This window comes from Bos javanicus, chromosome 17 (assembly GCF_032452875.1).
Source record: "Bos javanicus breed banteng chromosome 17, ARS-OSU_banteng_1.0, whole genome shotgun sequence".
NCBI classification, from domain to species: Eukaryota; Metazoa; Chordata; class Mammalia; order Artiodactyla; family Bovidae; genus Bos; species Bos javanicus.
The window spans coordinates 53,825,827-53,845,694 of record NC_083884.1 but is presented as its reverse complement, the minus strand read 5'-3'; the positions used below and the strand labels follow the sequence as shown (position 1 = coordinate 53,845,694).

The 19,868-nt window shown below is 45.1% G+C and overlaps 1 protein-coding gene and 1 pseudogene across 4 annotated transcripts in view; one reads left to right on the top strand and one right to left on the bottom strand.

Moving 5' to 3' along the window:
• Positions 1–19,868, top strand: part of MLXIP (MLX interacting protein) — a 58,207-nt gene that overhangs the window by 17,767 nt on the left and 20,572 nt on the right. The window lies entirely within an intron of this gene.
• On the bottom strand, positions 4,828–5,608 carry LOC133228805 (large ribosomal subunit protein uL30-like; annotated as a pseudogene).

Genomic DNA, 19,868 nt, shown 5'->3' with positions numbered 1-19,868 from the left:
ACCTATCAATGGAACTGAACTGCTTCTTTAGTTCAGTCCTTTGAATTTTGTGGTATTAAAGTTGGGTGGGTAGCTATTAAAATATGTTTGCAAAAATGACTCATTTGTTTGCCCTTCTCTTAAGGATTAGAGCTTCCTTTGATACAAGCCAGTTTTCCAGATCACCGTTGTTTATTTCATTAATCATCTCTTTTATAAAATCAGCCATTCTTAATGGGAAGTGGAAATCCCTCTCAGATTGGTAATAATCTTCAATGCTTTCTTTTAAAAATATACATATATATTTATTTATTTGGCTGTGCTGGGTCTTAGTTTTGGCACCCAGGATCTTCAGTCTTCTTTGCAGTGTGCGAGGTTTTTAGTTGCCGTATGAGAACTCTTAGTTGTGGTGTGGGATCTGGTTCCCCGACCAGGGATGGAATCCAGGCCCCCTGCATTGGGAGCTGGAGTCTTAGCCTCTGGACCACCACGGAGATCCCTGCACTGCTTCCTTGATTATTTAGAAACCTATTTCTGAGTGTTATTTCCTGTGTAGTCCTAGCACCATAGTGGCTTCTTGATAAAGTTGCACCGAGGCAGTGTGTTCACTTCTCTATTCAACCCTCTCAATCTCAAGTGAGCCGAGTTTTCAAATCTTCAATGACCCGTCTCCTCCGGGCTGTTGGCTGCCACCCGTTCTGCAGTGAGTTTGCCATTTCCGTTCCCTTTTTGTCCCGGGCCGCCCATTTTCCATTGGTTTGCATAACTTGTTAAATTGAGTGTAAAATGAGAGTAATTAACTTAGTGAGGGCTTAGAGACTCTCCTCTGAGTCAAGTGCACAGACCTTTACTATCTGCCTTGAATTATTTTCACTTTCTTCGGTGTACCTAAATTAAGCTCCAGCTAGTTGTAAGATAATGCTATACTTCTCAACTTCTTTTACAGAGTAATTTTAAGCCATTGTTATCCAGTTACATCAATGAAATTTGTTGGATGGGTTAACTTGTATGTATGAAAGAAATTATTTGCAGATCTTAAGACTACTGAGCTCTTAAGAAAATGCCAGTTTCTATCTCTGGGAGGGCGGCTGAGGCGGCGGCGGCCGGGGCGCTGGCTGTGGGGGCACTGAGGCGGGAGCTGTGGTGGCGCTGGGCGCCCCTCGCCCCTCGGCCTCTGGGGACCAAAAAAAAAAAAAAGAAGAAAAAAAAAAGAAAATGCCAGTGTGTTCTCATTTCTGAAATGTGGCAAATTAAAAAAAAATAAAAAACTCCAAATCAACATGATAAACCAAGTCCCCTGGCTAATTAAGTATTCCTTTCTAATAATTATGAGAAGGAAATTCACTTTTTCCCCTTTTCAAAGTGGAAATAGTTTTATGAAGGTTCCTTTCCAGCTCTCCTCCTTGTTGTATAGAAATGCGTACTCATTGTCAAATGGAGTATTCAGGCATTTCAGGAAGACAGAATTAGAAGAACAGAATCCTCTGAAACATTCTTCTTGGGTTTATTTATTTTGTCACGGTGCCCTTTTTACTCTTTTTCTATGCCTGAATAGGTAAAAATAGACCTGTACCATCATTAAAGAGCCAAAGTTTTTACTTTTGATAAAGGCCAATGCTTGTTGTTTTTAAATGGTTCATGCTTTTTTGTGTTCTGTTTAATAAATCTTGCCAAACCCAGGACCTCTAAGATTTTTTTCCTAGGTTTTCTTCCGGAAGTTTTGTAGTTTTAGCTCTTATGTTTAGGATTGTGCTCCATTTTGAGTCAGTTTTTACATATGGTGTGAGGTAAGGGTTAAGATTCAGTTGAAGAAGTACTTTGATGAGTGTTCTTATTTATATCTCTTCTCATTCTGCTTCTTTAGTTGTTTTCGTAAGATACACTCCTAAAAGTAAAACTGTAAGATCAAAGATTCACACTGAAGTCTTTGATATATGTTGCCAGACTGGTTTTCAGAAGTTGTATCAATTAGAAAAGACGACCCACAGGGAGCTCAAACCTTTGCTCACCCTGACAACCAAGAGGGGTTGGTGGGACAGGAGGGAGGGTCAAGAGGGGGAGCCTGTACCTGCAGCTGGTTCATGTTGATGTACGGCAGAAACCAACACAGTATTGTAAAGCAGTTATCCTCCAATTAAAAATAAATTTTAAAAAAATGACAGCCTCTATAATGGGAGAAAGAAAGTGTTAGTCGCTCAGTTGTATCTGACTCTTTGCGATCCCACGGACTGACTGTATGTAGCCCACCAGGCTCCTCTGTCCATGGGATTCTCCAGGCAAGAATACTGGAGTGGGTAGCCATTCCCCTCTCCAGGGGATCATCCTGAACCAGGAATCGAACCTGGGTCTACAGCACTGCAAGCAGATTCTTTACCATCTGAGCCACCAGGGAAGCCCATAATGGGAGAAAGTATTTGCAAATCATATATCCAATAAGGGCTATGCATCTGGAGTATATAAAGAACTCTGCAACTCAAAAATAAAAAGACAAACAGCCCAGTTAAAAACAGGCAAAGGAGTTGAATAGTTGTTTTTCCAAAGATATTATAGATATATGGGCTTCCCTGGTGTAGACGGTAAAAAAATCTGCCTGCAATGTGGAAGAACTGGGTTCGATCCCTGAGTCAGGAAGATACCCTGGAGAAGAAAATAGCAACCCACTCCAGTATTCTTGCCTGGAAGATTCCATGGACAGAGGAGCCTGGTGGGCTGTAGTCCATGGGGTTGCAATGAGTCAGACACGACTGAGCAGCTAGCACTTTCACAATAAGCATGTGAAAAGATGTTCAACACTACTAATCATTAGAGAAATGAAAGTCAAACCCACATTGCAATCCTGCTTTATACCCACTGCTAAGTCACTTCAGTCGTGTCCAACTCTGTGTGACCCCATAGACGTCAGCCCACCAGGCTCCCCCGCCCCTGGGATACTCCAGGCAAGAACACTGGAGTGGGTTGCCATTTCCTTCTCCAATGCATGAAAGAGAAAAGTGAAAGTGAAGTCGCTCAGTCGTGTCCGACTCTTAGCGACCCCATGGACTGAAGCCTACCAGACTCCTCCAGCCATGGGGTTTTCCAGGCAAGAGTACTGGAGTAGGCTGCCATTGCCTTCTCCTACTAGATTGTGATAAATGTTGGCGAGCATGTAGACAGATTGGGACCTTCCTATAGTGCTGGTGGAAATGTAAAATAGTGTAGCTGTTGTAGAAAGCAGCGTAGTAGTTCCTAAAAAACTTAAACATAGAGGTGACATTTGCCCCAGCAATTGCACTCATAGGTATGTGTCTGAGAGAAAGGAAAACACTGCACACAGACGTTCTTAGCAGCAGTGTTCCTGGTAGCCGAAAGGTAGAAACAGTTCAAATGCCCATCAGCTAATGAATAAATAAACAAAATGTTATCTATCCGTTCAATGGAATATTAGTCAGCCACGAAGTGGAATGATATACTTGCTCCAACATGGATAAGCCTTGCAGACATGCTAAGGAAGAAGCCAGTCACAAAAACCCACACATTGTGATTCCAATTCTATGAATCCTGCAGGATGAGCACATGTAGAGAAAGTGGATTAGTAGTTGTTCAGGATTGGGAAGTGATGACTAAGGGTACAGAATGTTGTTTTGAGGTTGTGAAAATATTCTACATTTGCTTGTGGTGATAGTTGCACAACTCTATGAGCACACTAAAACCATTGAATTGTATACTTCAATAAAGTGAATTATGTCACAATAAAGCTGTTACCTGCCCCCCCCCCAAAAAAAAAGGTTGTACTGACTAGTATTCCCACTAGCAGTGTGTAAGAGCCCATTTGCCTATATCCTCCCCAGCTCTGGGTTGTTCATAACCGTAATTTTAAATTCTAAATCAGCTCTGTTGAGGTTTAATATGTAAACAATAAAATGCATGCTTTTAGATGTGCCGTTACATGTGTGTGCTCAGTCAATTGCTCAGTCGTGTCTTGTTTGTGACCCCATGGACTGAAGCCCACCAGGCTCTTCTGTCCGTGGAATTTTCCGGGCAAGGATACTGGAGTAGGTTGCTTTTTCCTTCTCCAGGGAATCTTCCCAACCCAGGGATCGAACCCAAGTCATTCTAAATCAGCTCAATTGAGGTTTAGTATGTAAACAATAAAATTCACCCTTTTAGATGTGCAGCTGTATAATTTTGACAAATATACACACGTGTACACGTGTATTACCACTGCGGCCCAGACACAGGGCATTTCCACCCCCCGAGAAGGTTCCCCCGGACCCTCCCTGGGCATTCTGCCCCATCTCTGTCTCTCTCACTGTAGCTTAAGTTTGTCCAGTGTTTTGTGTAAATGGAATCATACAGGATAATACTCTTTTATCTGACTTCTTTTGTTCAGCATATATTTAACTCATCTGTCATACATGTTGCTCCATGTATTAGTATTGTTACCTGGATAGACCACAACCTGCTTATCTGTTCACCTGTTGGTAGATATTTGGCTTGTCTTCCTTTCATTGTTTTCAGCTTTATCACGAATAAAGCTGCTACGAATGTTTATGTACAAGCCTTGGTGTGGACGTATATTTTTATTTCTCTTGGGGAAATGTTTGGTGATGTGTAAAGTGTGTGTTTAACTTCATAAAAAACTGTCAAATGATTTCCGAAAATGGCTATACCTTTACAAAAATATCAGGTACCATTATTACTGTGCATTCAAAACTCTGTTAATCTGATAGCCAAAAAATGGCGTCTCTGGTGTTTTAATTTGCATCTCTTTTATCTATAGTGTATCATTTGTTCCCTGAATTTGACCATTTATTTATTTATTTATTTTTTGTTTTGATTGTTTATTAACCAGATTACAATAATAATCCCGGTAGATACCTTAGTTCATCCTTCTAATAAGCCTGTTGATCTGGTCTTCCCTGTTGCCAGCATCTCCACCTTCTACAAAATGGGTGGTCTTTTTCTTCATTCCACCTCGTGGAGAAGACAATTTAAAGGGCCACAGGAAGTTGTTTGCTTCTTTGAAACGTTTTCCAGCGGTATAGATCTCATGAATCAGATCCTCCATGCAGATGATTCCATATTTCCCAAGAGATCGAGCAATCAATGCGTTGTCTGTCAGGGCAATTCGCTTTTTGTTGATTTTGCCGTAACCACGCTTGTAAATCAATTCATTTACAGACTTCAGATTTGGGTACCCCATGCAATGTACGGCTCCAAATTCTCAGCATGTTAACTGAGGCCTTGTTGAGCTTCACAGAGGTGCCGCTGAAGATCTGCCGGAGGCGAAGGAGCCGCAGCACCTTTCGAGCCTTTGGGCTCACACCGTTGATACCTCTGATCCTGATGACAAACGCCAATTTGGGTTCCGAGGGTACATAGAAGTTACCCGCTTTTCGTGCCATCCTAGCCATTCGAATTTCAGTTCTGTACATCTGCCTGTATTCCTTGTGGTAATGCTTAGCTTTTTCATAGATAAGCTTCCTCCTTGCCTTTCGAAGCATCTTTTGGGCAAACTTCTTTCTCAGTCGCTTGATCTTAAGCTCTGCGAAATTCTTCCACTTTTTCTTAAGGGTTTCTGGCACAGCAGGAACCTTCTTTTTCTTCTCTTCTGCACCCTCCATGGTTCCAACCGGGAAAGAGCTGACCATTTATTTTATATTTGTGAGTTTCCTTTTAATTCTTTGGATTTGTTCTTTTTTTTTTTTTTTTTTAAGTTGGGATGTGGGTCTTTCCTTCTCCAGTTTTTTTTTTTTTTTCATCTTTCTGTTATAAAAAATGATAACAGAAAAGTTGAAGTAACGGTGCAGCCATCATGTTTATAATCACTGCCCATACAGTTCACATTTGTTAACTTTTGCTATACTTGCTTAATGTGTCTGTATCTCTTACTTTCTAAACCCCTAATAATACAAGAGATTTCTTTCTAAAACTTCCCTTTCCTAAACCCTACCCTCTCTTCTTTCCTTCCTCTCTCTTTCCCTTCTTTCTCATTCTGCTTTAAAAAAAAATTTTTTTTTTAATGTGGACCATTTTTAAAGTCTTTATTGACCTTGTTACAACATTGCTTCTGTTTTACGTTTTGGTGTTTTGGCTCTGAGGCGTGTGAGATCTAGTTCCCCGACCAGGGATTGAACCTGCGCCCCTTGCATTGGAAGGCAAAGTCCTAACCGTTGGACCCCCAGGGAAGTACCCTCATTCTGCTTTATTTAAATAACTGGTATGAGAAGCTAGCTCTTCCTCCTGCCCTATCGTCTTTTTGGATTATCAGTTCAGTCAGTTCCGTCGCTCTTCATGTCCGACTCTTTGTGACCCCGTGAATCAGAAAATAACACTGAACCTGAGCGTGAGACAGAGAGACGCTGACTTTCCACGGCTCTCTTCTTTTCCCAAGAGTATAACTACTGTAGCGGACCCCAGCCCACCAGAAAAGGGGAGGCAGCAGTGAGGTGGAGAACTTAAGGCTCCAGAGAGTCAACACTCTTAACTCCCGTCATCAAAGCCAAGAATGAAGGAGGCAGGGCACCAGAAGCCATAACTGCCGATACTTTGAGAAAGACCTCTTTATTTCTCCTGCCGGAAACCGTTTTCTCTACACCCCCTCTCCTGGGTTAAGTCCCGCCTGTCTTGGAGACTCAGCTCAGGCACCCTGCTTGAGGAAGCCATCCTGAATCCACCACTGGGCGCCCTGCTGTTTCCATGCCCTGCACACATGCCCTCGCTCCCTTGAAGCAAGACGTTTCTGACTTTCCCATTAGCTTTCGAGGTCCAAGGGCCAGAGCCTGGCTTTTGCGCCTGGTCCTCCACGCAGAGTCTGATGCGTCCCACGCAGGCTCTTGGCAAGTGTTGCTGGGAGGCTTCACTTCCTGGCCGGCTGACGATTTCTCCAGTTATGGCTGCGTTTGCTTTCCTGGTCGTGAAAGCATGGTGGACTCGCAGGCTCTTCTTTATCAAAACTCGTATTTGTCTGAGCCTTATAAAAAGCTGAGAAATGAAAACTGTGGCCTTTCCCTTTTTATTTGTTCCAGCAGCTGCCTTCTCATCATTTTAGGGCAGTCGTTTCTCACTTGGTACTTTTCACTTTTCTTTATTCTTTTAGATTCTTAGAATTATGGGCTTTGAACCGAAAGAGGCTTAGCCATCAGCTGCACAACCTAAAGGGCTTCCAGGTGGCTCAGTGGTAAAGAATCCACCTGCCAATGCAAGAGATGCGAGTTTGATTTTTGGGTCGGGAAGATTCCCCGGAGAGGGAAATGGCAACCCACTCCAGTATTCTTGCCAGGAAAACCCTATGGACAGAGGAGCCTGGCAGGGGTCCATGGGATCGCAAAAGAGTTGGACACAACTGAGCGACTAAACAACAGCAACAACACAACTTAAAATGTGAACCCAACTGGCCTGTCCACTTTCTCCTGGAGTACCTGCAGCGTTTAGAACTGCACCCTCAGCATTCCTGCCTGGGTTTTCCCTCTCTCCCTCCCGCTGTCTCCCAGGTTTCCCCTCGCTGGCCTGCCTGAGTGGTGCTTGATACAGGGCCTTGCTGTGAAGCGTGCCTGAGAGCTGAGGTGAGGGTGAGTGATGGGTCCCTGGCGGCGTTTTCTTGCTCGGGAGGCTGGGAGCATGGGGAACGGCAGGCTTCAGTTCCTGTTAAAGAGCTCTTAGGCTTTTCTCCTATGTAGATACTTGTCTGGGCTGGGAGAGTGAAATGGTGCTAATAAAAAAAGGGAGAGAGTTGTGTTTGTGCTGCTAATACTGGTGGGATTCAATCTGCCTTTTCATTGAAGAACCGCGTATCTAATCTCTTAAGTGGTAGTTCTCTTTGGCTCTCAAGGACCTTTGCTCATCACCCACCCCTAACAGTCATTCTCTCCTTGTCCCTTGAGTCGAGTCGCTGGGAGGATTGGCTGAGGCGGCCAAGAGTCCTTCAACTGTGCTTTCTCACAGCCTAGGGTCAGAACTGTTCCGAACGTTGTGGGAAATGTCAGCCGGATGCGTTCATCCGTTTATCAAGAACCTCCTGTGTTCCACACCCTGTTAGTCCATTCTGAATACCTTTCTTCACTTCGTTCTTGCCACAGCTCTGTGAAACAAGACTGTCTTTTCCCCCAAAAAAGCGAAGTTATGGAAGGCCAGCTGTCTGCCTGAGGCCGCATGGTCGGCAGGCGGGGACGCGGATGGGAGAGTCGCAGGTGGTTAGGAAAGCGTCCTTCTGAGTAAAAGCTTCTGCTGTACTTTAGAGTCAGCCCTAACCGTGAGGCACGTGGCGTTTCTACCCATGAAGTTAGGCCGGCCTGAGATTCTGTCGATGGATTTTTCTGTCATCAGGACAGCACAGTGGACAGGATCAGATTTCCTCAGTAAAACCTGGAATTTCGACATGAGAGGAATCAGATGTTATCCTTCTTTCTTATGCCAAGAAAGTGTAGCCAGCCCTTGCAATAATAGAAAGACTCTGAAACTTCACAGTTAAAAAGTCCCCGTAGAGCTTTCTTGGCAGCTCAGTAGTGAAGCATCTGCCTGCCAATGCAGGGGACACAAGTTCGATCCCTGGTACGAGAAGATCCCACATGCCTCTGAGCAACTAAGCCCGTGTGCCATAACTCCTCAACTCACATGCCGCGACGACTGAAGCCCACATGGCTAGAGCCTGCACTCTGCAGCAGAAGCCATTGCATTGAAGAGTAGCCCCCGCTCGCGGCAGCTGGAGAAAGCCCACCCTGTGTGCAACAATGAAGACCCAGCCCAGCCAAAAATAAATAAAATTATTATTATTTTTTTAATCCCTGTAAATGGCTGGCTTCAGGTCTTGTTCACAAGTACCCCTCCCCCAGCTCCTCTTCCCTGCAAATGCACACTGGTCCCCAAAGATCTGTAGGATAAATAGCACAAAATCTTGCCGTTTGGTTCAGTCTGTCATTGCCCCACAAACTCCTGCCCGGCCCATTTGTTGCTTTTGTGTGTGATTGTGGAGCATAGTCCTCAGCATAGCAGGGACTTCAATTTTGAGAAAATAAAATGTTCGTCAGTTTTTGGGTGGACTTTACCCTCAGCCCTTCTGTTTGTTGGATTATTTGTGCCTTAGATATTCCCATTTTATTTTCGTCTGCTCTCCCAGGAGGCCTTGAAGCAGGGGGAAATGAAAGAGATAAGTCACCCTGACCTTGATTTTTATAGCACTGTAGTAGCTAAAGGTGTGTTTACCCTCTCAGGGAGCCATAAAAAAAACACTTTTCTTTTTAAGCATTTGCAACAGCAGTTAAGATGGCAAGTAGCTCTGCAGCTGGGTTTATAACACATAAAGATCAGAGGTTAAAATTCGGGTATGGTAATAAATCAAAACCTCTTTTCATCTTTCACCCCTGTTTTTAAGTTTGGTTTTATGAGTAACAAATTGTTGCTTCTGACCAAGAGGGCATGGTGCAAATGAGTATATCAGAAAGGGAAAATGTAGGTATTTTGAAGGCGAGAAAGTATGTGTTGGGAGACAGTGTCAGCAGATGTCAGTGTCATCTCAGCTGGCCAGGGCGGAGACGGATGGCGTTTCTGAAGCAGAGACCAAGCAGAGATTATCCAGCTTGCCTTCGATTTAGGGTGTTAATCTCCACCTCTACTGCTCATCCCCAAAGCCTCTGCCACTTAGAAGGTTAATGAGTTGATTAAAAAGCATGCCTGGGAGGAGGTGAAAAGAGGGAGAGACGTAGGGTGACAACCGATTCTCAGCAGCAGATGAAAGGGACAGTCTCTGTATAGGCAAAAGTAGAACAGATTTTATTTTGAAATATCTTTTATGGGAAGAGGGCTGTGGAGAGTTCTTCATCTGTTTGGATGCTTTTTAAAGGGGCCATCCCCTGTGGCTCAGACAGTAAAGAGTCTGCCCACAGTGCAGGAGGCCCGGGTTCAATCCCTGGGCTGGGAAAATCTCCTGGAGAAGGGAATGGCTACCCACTCCAGTTTTCTTGCCTGGGAAATCCCGTGGACAGAGGAGCCTGGCAGATTGCAGTCCATGAGACAAAGAGTCGGACCCGACTGAGCGACCAGCACTTTCAGTTTTCTTGCCTTTTATAGTCCCTCTCCTCGACAAGAGATGAGAGGTCTGGGGTTGTGGTGGGGTGCTCTAGACCTTGCTCATCCCTCTTTTGCTTAATGGTAGCTGGTGTTACCCCATCACCTCCTACTGTGGGTGCCTCTCAGTTGTATTCTTAGGGCCAGCCTCTGGGGAGGGGTACAGTTCAGACCCTATGAACTGGAAAGGACATTGGGAGAAGCTAGTTCAGTTCTCCCCCATCGAGAAAAGGGAAACTGAGGCCGGGGTAAAGGAATGACTTGTGGGGCAGAGATGGTGTCCCTTTGCCGTTTAGCATCCAGAACTGGGACCAGGGGGCTGGAGCGAGCCTCCTGGTTTCGTCTTCTGCAGTTTGCAATAAACCCTTCTCTTTCATCTAGGCATCTTCTCCAAAGTGAAGCAATCCTGGAAAAAGTAGCAGTCAGTTAATTCACAAAGCCCTGTGGCCTGATTTTAAATGGTGAGGGGAGGAGATGGGAGGTGGAATGGGGAGAGGGGGACATAAAACGAGGACAAAGGGACAGTAACACATCCTGTGAGAGCCTGGACTTGAGGCCAAGGAGGACTTCAGTGTGGGAGGGAGCAGGTATTGAGAGGGGGAGGGCTGCTGGAAGGGTAGGGAGGTGTGGGTTGGGCGAAGGCAGGAATGAGGCCGGCGGGAGGTGGGGGAAAATTAGAGAAAATCAGAGATACCAAGGGAACATTTCATGCAAAGATGGGCACAATAAAGGACAGAAATGGTATGGGCCTAATAGAAACAGAAGATACTAAGAAGAGGTGGCAAGAATACACAGAACTTTACAAAAAAGATCTTGATGACCCTGATAACCATGATGATGTGATCACTCACCTAGAGCCAGATATCCTGGAATGTGAAGTCAAGTGGCTTTAGGAAGCATCACTGTGAACAAAGCTAGTGGAGGTGATGGAATTCCAATTGAGCTATTTCAAATCCTAAAAGACGGTGGTTTTAAAGTGTTGCACTCAATATGCCAACAAATTTGGAAAACTCAGCAGTGGCCACAGGACTGGAAAATGTCAGTTTTCATTGCAATCCCAAAGAAAGGCAATGCCAGAGAATGTTCAGACTACCACACAATTGCACTCATCTCACATGCTAGCAAAGTAATGCTCAAAATTCTCCAAGCTAGGTTTCAACAGTATGTGAACCAAGAACTTTCAGATGTTCAGGTTCAGTTCAGAAAAGGCAGAGGAACCAGAGATCAAATTACCAACATCTGTTGGATCATAGAAAAAACAAGAGAGTTCGAGAAAAACTTCTGCTTCATTGACGACGCTAAAGCCTTTGACTGTGTGGATCACAAAAAACTGGAAAATTCTTAAAGAGATGGGGATACCAGACCACCTAACCTGCCTCCTGAGAAGTCTGTATCCAGGTCAAGAAGCAACAGTTAGAACTGGACACGACAATGGACTGGTTCCAAATCAGGAAAGGAGTACGTCAAGGCTGTATGTTGTCACCCTGCTTATTTAACTTATATGCAGAGCACATCATGGGAAATGCCAGGCTGGATGAAGCACAAGCTGGAATCAAGATTGCCAGGAGAAATATCGATAACCTCAGATTATGCAGATGACACCACCTTTATGGCAGAAAGCAAAGAGGAACTAAAGAGCCTCTTGATGAAAGTGAAAGAGGAGGGTGAAGAAGCTGGCTTAAAACTCAACATTCAAAAAACTAAGATCATGGCATCTGGTCCAGTCTCTTCATGGCGAATAGATGGGGAAACAATGGAAACAGTGACAGACTTTATTTTCTTGGGCTCCAGAATCACTGCAGATAGTGACTGCAGCCATGAAATTAAAAGATGCCTGCTCCTTGGAAGAAAAGTTATGACCAACCTAGACAGCATATTAAAAAGCAGAGACATTTCTTTGCCAACAAAGGTCCGTCTGGTCAAAGCTGTGGTCTTTCCAGTAGTCATGTATGGATGTGAGATTTGGACCATAAAGAAAGCTGAGCACCAAAGAATTGATGCCTTTGAACTGTGGTGTTGGAGAAGATTCTTGAGAGTCCCTTGGACTGCGAGGAGATTCAACCAGTCCTTCCTAAAGGAGATCAGTCCTGAATATTCATTGGAAGGACTGATGCTGAAGCTGAAACTCTAATACTTTGTCCACCTGATGCGAAGAGCTGACTCATTGAAAAAGACCCTGATGCTGGGAAAGATTGAAGACGGGAGGAGAAGGGGACGACAGAGGATGAGATGGTTGGATGGCATCACCGACTCAATGGATGTGAGTTTGGGTAGACTCCGGGAGTTGGTGATGGACAGGGAGGTCTGGCGTGCTGCAGTCCGTGGGGTTGCAAAGAGTCGGACTCGACTGAGTGGCTAAACTGATTTGAACTGGGAGGTAGGAAGACCATTTTCCCTCTGGTGGGGGAAGTACTAGTGAGCAAAACAGACGAGTCACTATGTGCCTCGTGGAAAATGCAATTGGTTGTGAAGGCACACCGTCAGTCCACACACACACACACATACACAGGCTGTCGCAGGTTATGGTCGGTACAGGGGTAGCCAACAAAGTCATTTACACTGAGAAGTCATTTACTCTGGGAGGGAGACAAGGAAGGTGAATAAGGTTCTTGTTTAACCCAGATGTGTAGCTGTGGGGACCTGGACCTGGGTGAATATGTAGGGATTCTCTCTAGCAAGCAGGGCAACCCCTGAAGGAGTCTCACTGGGGGAGAAATGTGAACAGACACGTATTGTCCTGGTCCAGGTTGTTCTGGCCTCCTGGGTGGGAGGGAGGCAGGCGGGGCGGAGCCCGGAGAGGAAGCCTGGGGACCTTGGCGGGGGCCCTGTGTCAACCCTGCCTCCCCGTGCCCCCTCCCCTGGCCTTTGCCGTGCACCACTGAGGGACCCCTGCACAGCACACACGTGGTCTCCGCCTGTCAGCTCCATGAGGCTAGGGACTTGGTTCTGTCTGCTCCTCTGTCCTTGCACCTAGCACTGCCCTAAATAACAGATCTGGGTGAGTGGATCAGGATTGTGTCCTGAAGAGAGTGGTGTTTCAGCTGGATTAATCTGCCCACAGTAGGAGTGCTGTATATGGCCCATATGTAACCCGAAGAGATTCCGTCTCTTGCCATCAACCCGTTGCTGGTGTTAAGCACCATTTGACACAGGGCGTTATGCTGTGATAGGTGCAACATAGAATTAACTACTGGCTCCAGCTTCGGGCCCCATAAAGGTTAGAACTTGATAGATGTACCCAGAGCAACTTTAGTTAACTTACTGTAGTGTCACTGTGACCCTAGTCACATTGCCAAAGGTTTGGAGCCTTGAATGCAATAGAGAACAGATCCATCTTTTTTTTTCTTAATAGTCAATGTTGACTTCTAAAAACGTAGCAAACACAGGACCTAATAAAAATGTAGCACATATTTGCACACTTTATTAGGAGCTTTAGCAGAAATAAACACTAACAAATCCCCCCCCCCCAAAAAAAAACGTAGCCAATGCTTTTTAAAGCCTATTTATAGGTCTTGGCTACCTGAAGCGTGTCACCTTATCCTTTGAAATGCATCAGACAGCTTCAGATTTCTGTGCCTGTTAAGTAGGTTACGTAGCTGGCGGTACCTCAGAGATGGCTGATGATGGTGATAATAACAAATTTGTTTCTTGCCAGCCTTCATAGGAACTCAGAAACATTTGCAAGATGACCTATCCCGACTCTGTCTCTGCCAGCCAGTCCCGTGTCTCCAGGTGCGCTCTGGCTGGAGACCTCTGCCGATTTACGTCCCCTCTCTGCCAGGTGTCCACAGCTGGTGGTTTTTCCATTCTTCACACAGAAATCTTAACCTTGGTGAATACTTGAACCTGCTAATTACCTTTTCCCGTAGGCGAATGAAAGTGCTAGGGAAATGCCGTATTCTTTGAGGCTGGTACTGAATATAATCGAAACCCCTTACTTGTACCTGTGAGTTGGCCACTTTGATCAGGGTGAGGGCGGCAGTTACCGTATCAGCGAGGTGGGGCTGTGCCGTAGACAATAAAATGGGAATAGCGCTTGTGTTTGGGTGTGTAACCATGCGACTTTGTTTTGTTTTGCTGGCTTCACCTTCTAAACTTCCTTTTGACGTTAAGTGTTACGGTTAGAAAATGAAAGGGACATGTGTGAAGAAAATTAAAGAGGGCAGTTTCAGATTTCTCTTTTTAAATAGGTTAAGTTGTTTGAATAAGTAGAGAAACAGACTCCATTCTAAGGCGGAAGTGACCCAGCCGAAATGGTTAGTGCTGTCCACAGTGGTGTATTTGTTAAGGGCAACTCCAATCAAAATGCCAGAATAGTTTTCTTTTGAGATTGGACACCATGACTATAAAGTTGGAACATGGAGGAATAAACAGGCAAGGATTAAAAAAAAAAATGATGGGGACTAACTCTACTTAGTAACGTGTATCACAAACTTCCAATTATTAAATCACTGTAGTACTAAGACAGGTAGACACGAATCAGTGATAGGAGGCCCCCCCAGAACAGACCTTAGCGTATATTATGACCAACCTAGATAGCATATTCAAAAGCAGAGACATTACTTAGCCAACAAAGGTCCGTCTAGTCAAGGCTATGGTTTTTCCTGTGGTCATGTATGGATGTGAGAGTTGGCCTGTGAAGAAGGCTGAGCGCCAAAGAATTGATGCTTTTGAACTGTGGTGTTGGAGAAGACTCTTGAGAGTCCCTTAGACTGCAAGGAGATCCACCAGTCCATTCTGAAGGAGATCAGCCCTGGGATTTCTTTGGAAGGAATGATGCTAAAGCTGAAACTCCAGTACTTTGGCCACCTCATGCAAAGAGTTGACTCATTGGAAAAGACTCTGATGCTGGGAGGGATTGGGGGCAGGAGGAGAAGGGGATGACAGAGGATGAGATGGCTGGATGGCATCACTGACTTGATGGACATGAGTCTGGGTGAACTCTGGGAGTTGGTGATGGACAGGGAGGCCTGGCGTGCTGCGATTCATTGGGTTGCAAAGAGTCGGACATGACTGAGCGACTGAACTGAACTGAACTGAATGGAAGTGTCATCAACTAGTGAGGGAAGATGAGATAATCAGATAACCAGTCGGAGTTTATTTTGGTGAGCTGTGTAAAGAGCGCAATGAGTTAAATATAAAAATGGAAACCGTTTGAAACATAGGCACAAAACACCAAAAGAACTGGGGCGCTCAGAAGTGGTCCCAGGTGTTACATGTGAGAATGTGGTGTATGATGATGACAGTATTTTACTCCAAGGGGAAAGGTGGGTAATTGAGTGAACGGGTAGGAACCACTGACTGAAGCAGGATCCCAGTATCTTCATGACACCAACACAACTTCCAGATGAAGGAAATAACTGATAAAAATGTGAAGCTGTGAAAGAAGACATAGATATGTGTTTTCACCGTCTTGGGATAGAAAAGCCCTTTTAATTATGACACAAAAGATGGAAACATAAAAGACAGGACTTTACATTTTTGATTGTATTAATGAACAATTCCAACTGAAAACAATAACAACCCAAAGCTCATCTTGTATGAAAAAGTTAAGTAGAGTGAAAAAGCAAAACAAAGCACCCTGAAAATAGTCAAGACGACATACTAACTCTGCCGTGTGTGCTGCAGACATTTCTGCCAAATTCAGAGCTCTCACACAACAGGAAAGGAACAGAAGACGTGCAGACAGTTAACATGAGAAACCCAAAGACCAATAAACATGAAAAGATACTAATAAGTCGGAACTGAAAAATGAGTGATCTGAATTTTTTTTGTTTGTAAGATTAGCAAACATCAATAATGACTAATATAAGCAAGGGTTTGGGAAGTAGGCAGTGTTCACTGCTATTAAGAGTGTAAATTAGTATAACCCTTGAAAGTCTTTGACTAAAACCAAGTTATAAATGTACACATACCCTCTGATTCAGGTTTCCAATTTCTAGAAATTTATCTCACAGAAACAGTCATGCCATTGCACAGAAATATAAGTAGCAATACGGTCATCTCAGCACTAATAGTGAAAAACAGAAGCAATGTATGTCCATTAATATAAATGAATGCCTGTTTATGGAAAAGTGGTTAGGTAGATTGTTTTAAATGTACACAATGGAATATTCTGTAACCAATAAATCTATACCCAACTATAATAAGATGTTCATGACCTGTAAGTGAAAAAAAGTAGACTATAAAACAAGATAATCCCATATATTTTTTTTTTCTTTTTTTTTGTTTTTCTTTTTTTTATTTTATTTTTTTTTCTCTAATTTTATTTTATTTTTAAACTTTACATAATTGTATTAGTATTAGTATTAGTATACCTGTGGCGGATTCATTTTGAAATTTGGCAAAACTAATAATCCCATATATTTAAATATTTTTTCATAGGTTTTAATCTGAACGTATGCATGCATATACATAATCAAATAAATATACATTACAGGGACTTCAGGCCAACTGCAAAGTGAGAGAGAACAGTCCACAAGACTCCCCCCACTTCTGACACCAACTGCAAGTTCCCAGAACCACCCTCGGGTCCTGTAATTGCTAGAAAGACACGCAGGACTCGCTGAGCGCTGCTAGACTCATGGTTACAGTTCATCACAGGGACAAGATGAAATCAGCCAAGGGAAGCCGTGCGCAGGGCCGGGGCTGAGAGGGTGCAGGTGTGGTGCTTCTGTCCGCCCTCTGCCACTGGACCGCGTGACCTCCCCCCACCACAGTGTGTGACACTGCTCACCCGGGACGCGCACCTGAGTCTTTGGTCTTCAGAGTTTCTCCTGGGCTGGGTCACTGCCTGTGTGACTGACCTCTAGTCTCCAGCCCCTGCCAGAGACTGCCGATACTTCTTAGTCATCACTTCCTCTGGAGATTGGAACCACACGCCCTGCTCCCTACTCCACGGTCCCCATCCTCATCACAAAGTGAGGTTGTCCTGAGCCCCAGGCACACTCAGATCCAACTGTTAAGCAGGACATTCCAGCGGCCTGGAGGTCACCTCCAACCCCCATGAGGCGAGGGCAAGGGCTAGACTTCTCTTTGGATAAGGTTATTTCTCAGTACACAGTGTTATCACCAAAATTTAAACAAGGGTGATTACTAGGTGGTGGAATTGCAGTCGACTTTGCTTTCATTCTTGGTACTGTTCTGTGTTGTTTGAATTTTCTTTCAGTATGAGTATATAATTTATTTAAAAGTTAAATAAGACTAACAAAGCTTAAAAAGAGGTTAAAATGAAAAGTAAGTCTCTGGGTAAGGTGGGGGTGGACAGGTATGCATGCACGCTTAGTCGTGTCCCACTCTTCACGACCCCATGGGCTGTAGCCTGTCAGGCTCCTCTGTCCATGGGATTTCCCAGGCAAGAATACTGGAGTGGGTGGCCGTTTCCTTCTCCACGGGATCTTCCCCACCCAGGGACTGACCCTCTGTCTCCTGCATTGGCAGGCGGATTCTTTACAGCTGCGCCACTTATTCAGAGACATGCTATAAAAAGAAGTAAAGACCCAAACCTAGGGGAAACATTAGCAGAGGAGTATCACAGAGTGTTAATGTCATTAATGTTACAGTATTACCGATATAAAATAGCAAGAAAAAAACAACTAACATTTCAACACATGTTGAAAAGTGAGTTAAGATTTGTCGTCTAGGTAACAAGAGTGTCCCAAAGCTGGCTTCCTGCTTTTGAGGTCATGCTCCAGCTGCAGAAGATACCACGACTGGGGAAGGTGGGCGAAGAGTACATGGGATGCTTTATACCTTTTTTTTTTTTTTAACCTTCTGTGAGTCTATGTAATTATTTCAAAATAATAAGTTTTTTTAAAAACAAAAGGCACAGATAGCTCATCAAAGAGACGCATAGCTAGTACACAGATTTTTAAAAGCGTTTTACTGACAGGTTATACAGTTGAAGTCAGGCACCACTTTTTCCTGTTGTTAAGTCCAGTCCCATCCTCAGTCCAGAGGAGCCGGGTACACCTGGGTTCTGGGTTCAAGTTTACGCCCCTGGCAAATAGACATGTGGTTATAGTTTTAACTGGTGCCCTGCCTAGCATCACTGCTCCCACCTAGAAGGCCAGTCATGGCTCGAGGCGGACAGGAAACACCAGGCTTTCACACCCAGAAACGCACCTAAGACTGAAGTTCGGTGCTCAGCAACGTGCCCCAGACTTGGGCATCGCCTGCTCTGCGCCACCCGTGGTCCCAGGCTCCCCTAAAGAGGAGGGGCATCGGCATCCGCTTACCAAAGGCGGGACTCTGACAGCTCATGCCAGCAGTCCAGAAAGGGAAACCATCCTTTGCTCATTTGCTTGGCAATGGTATAAGCGTGGTGGCGTCTGTGCCCAGGTGGGCGGCCTGGACACAGAGGGAGCGCTCAGGCAAGGACTTGAGCCACTGTCCTTCACGTTCAGGGCCAGGGGAGTCACTGCTGCGGCCAGCCCGATTCTACCCGTTTCAGCTCCATCAGGGTGCTCTAGGTTTTGATTGTCACGGAAATGGTCACTCCCGGCTAAGTACACAAAACAGACAACCACAGTCCTCACAAACGTGCTCATACATGTGAGCAGACAACACCTAGACACGGGCACACCCGCACACGCAGGCACACTTACACACTCACACACACCATGCACACCACGCACACCACACCCATACCCATGCACCACACACTCATGCGTACACCGCACACATGCCCCCGAGACACACCTGCTCACCGCACACCACAGTAAAGACACACACACACACCCATTCACCTTGTCAGTAGGACAGGCCTGGAATGAAGCGCTCAGAAGCCCATATGCCTGCCTTGCTGCCTCCGCCCTCTGAGCCTGCTTCGCCAGTAGGACATTCTTTGAGTCTTAAAAAAGATGCTAAGTGCCCCAGGAGGGGGATGAGTTTGGGGTGCAGGAGATAGGACCCACGCCTGGGCGTGGGAGCAGGCCCTGGAAACCTCACAGGCGCTCCCTGGGCGGCGGCTCTGCTTGGGCAGGTGGCCCAGGGCGGAGGGCCCATGGCTCCAGGGCGATTCCCCTGAACACGGCGCCCTCCGCCTGCCGTGCCTCACGCGGGGCCACTCCCCACGCCTCGGCTCCTCAATGAACCTTTGTCCGTCTGGAGCCTGTTAGTTTTGGCTCCTAGCAGCCCGTGGAACCAGGCCCAGATCCCAGGAAAAGCCAATGGAGACCGCTCTTTTGAAGAAAAAGAGTCGGAGTCCTGGAAGAGAGACCAGTCTAGCATTATTCACTCATTCGCTCATGTAAGAAACCACTTATTCACCATTATCCTCGTATTTGGATCTAGGGCACAGAACCGACTTGTGCACAAGTTTCGTATCTGCTCATGTGATGAATTGCCTTCTGTAATTAACTGGAAGCCCTGTAAGGCTTTGGACTGTACCTGGTCTTGTTCCCTTGTTTATTTTGAAGAAAAAAAAAAAATATATATATATAAAAAATACATTCCTATGTTATATTTGAGCAGTAGAAAACAACAGTAAACAGTGAAAACTTAACTCACCGACTGAGGCTCCTTAATTCTTGATTCAGCTCTCCAAAGGAAATCACTGTTTCCTGTTACCTGTTTTCTTGTGTGTCTTCCCTGAGATTGACTGGACATTTTCTTCCCTCCTTTCCTGTGTGTGTGTCTGTGTGCACGTGTCTTTTGAAAATACAAATGGTGGCCACGCTGTGTATCTTCCACCTTTTTTTTTTTTCTTTCCCACTTAATACATCTTGCAGATCTTGCTGTTTGTTAGGTACTTAGTGTTAGTCACTCAGTCATGTCTGACTCTGGAACCCCATGGTCTGTAACCCGCCAGGCTCCTCTATCCATGGAATTCTCCAGTTAAGAAGATT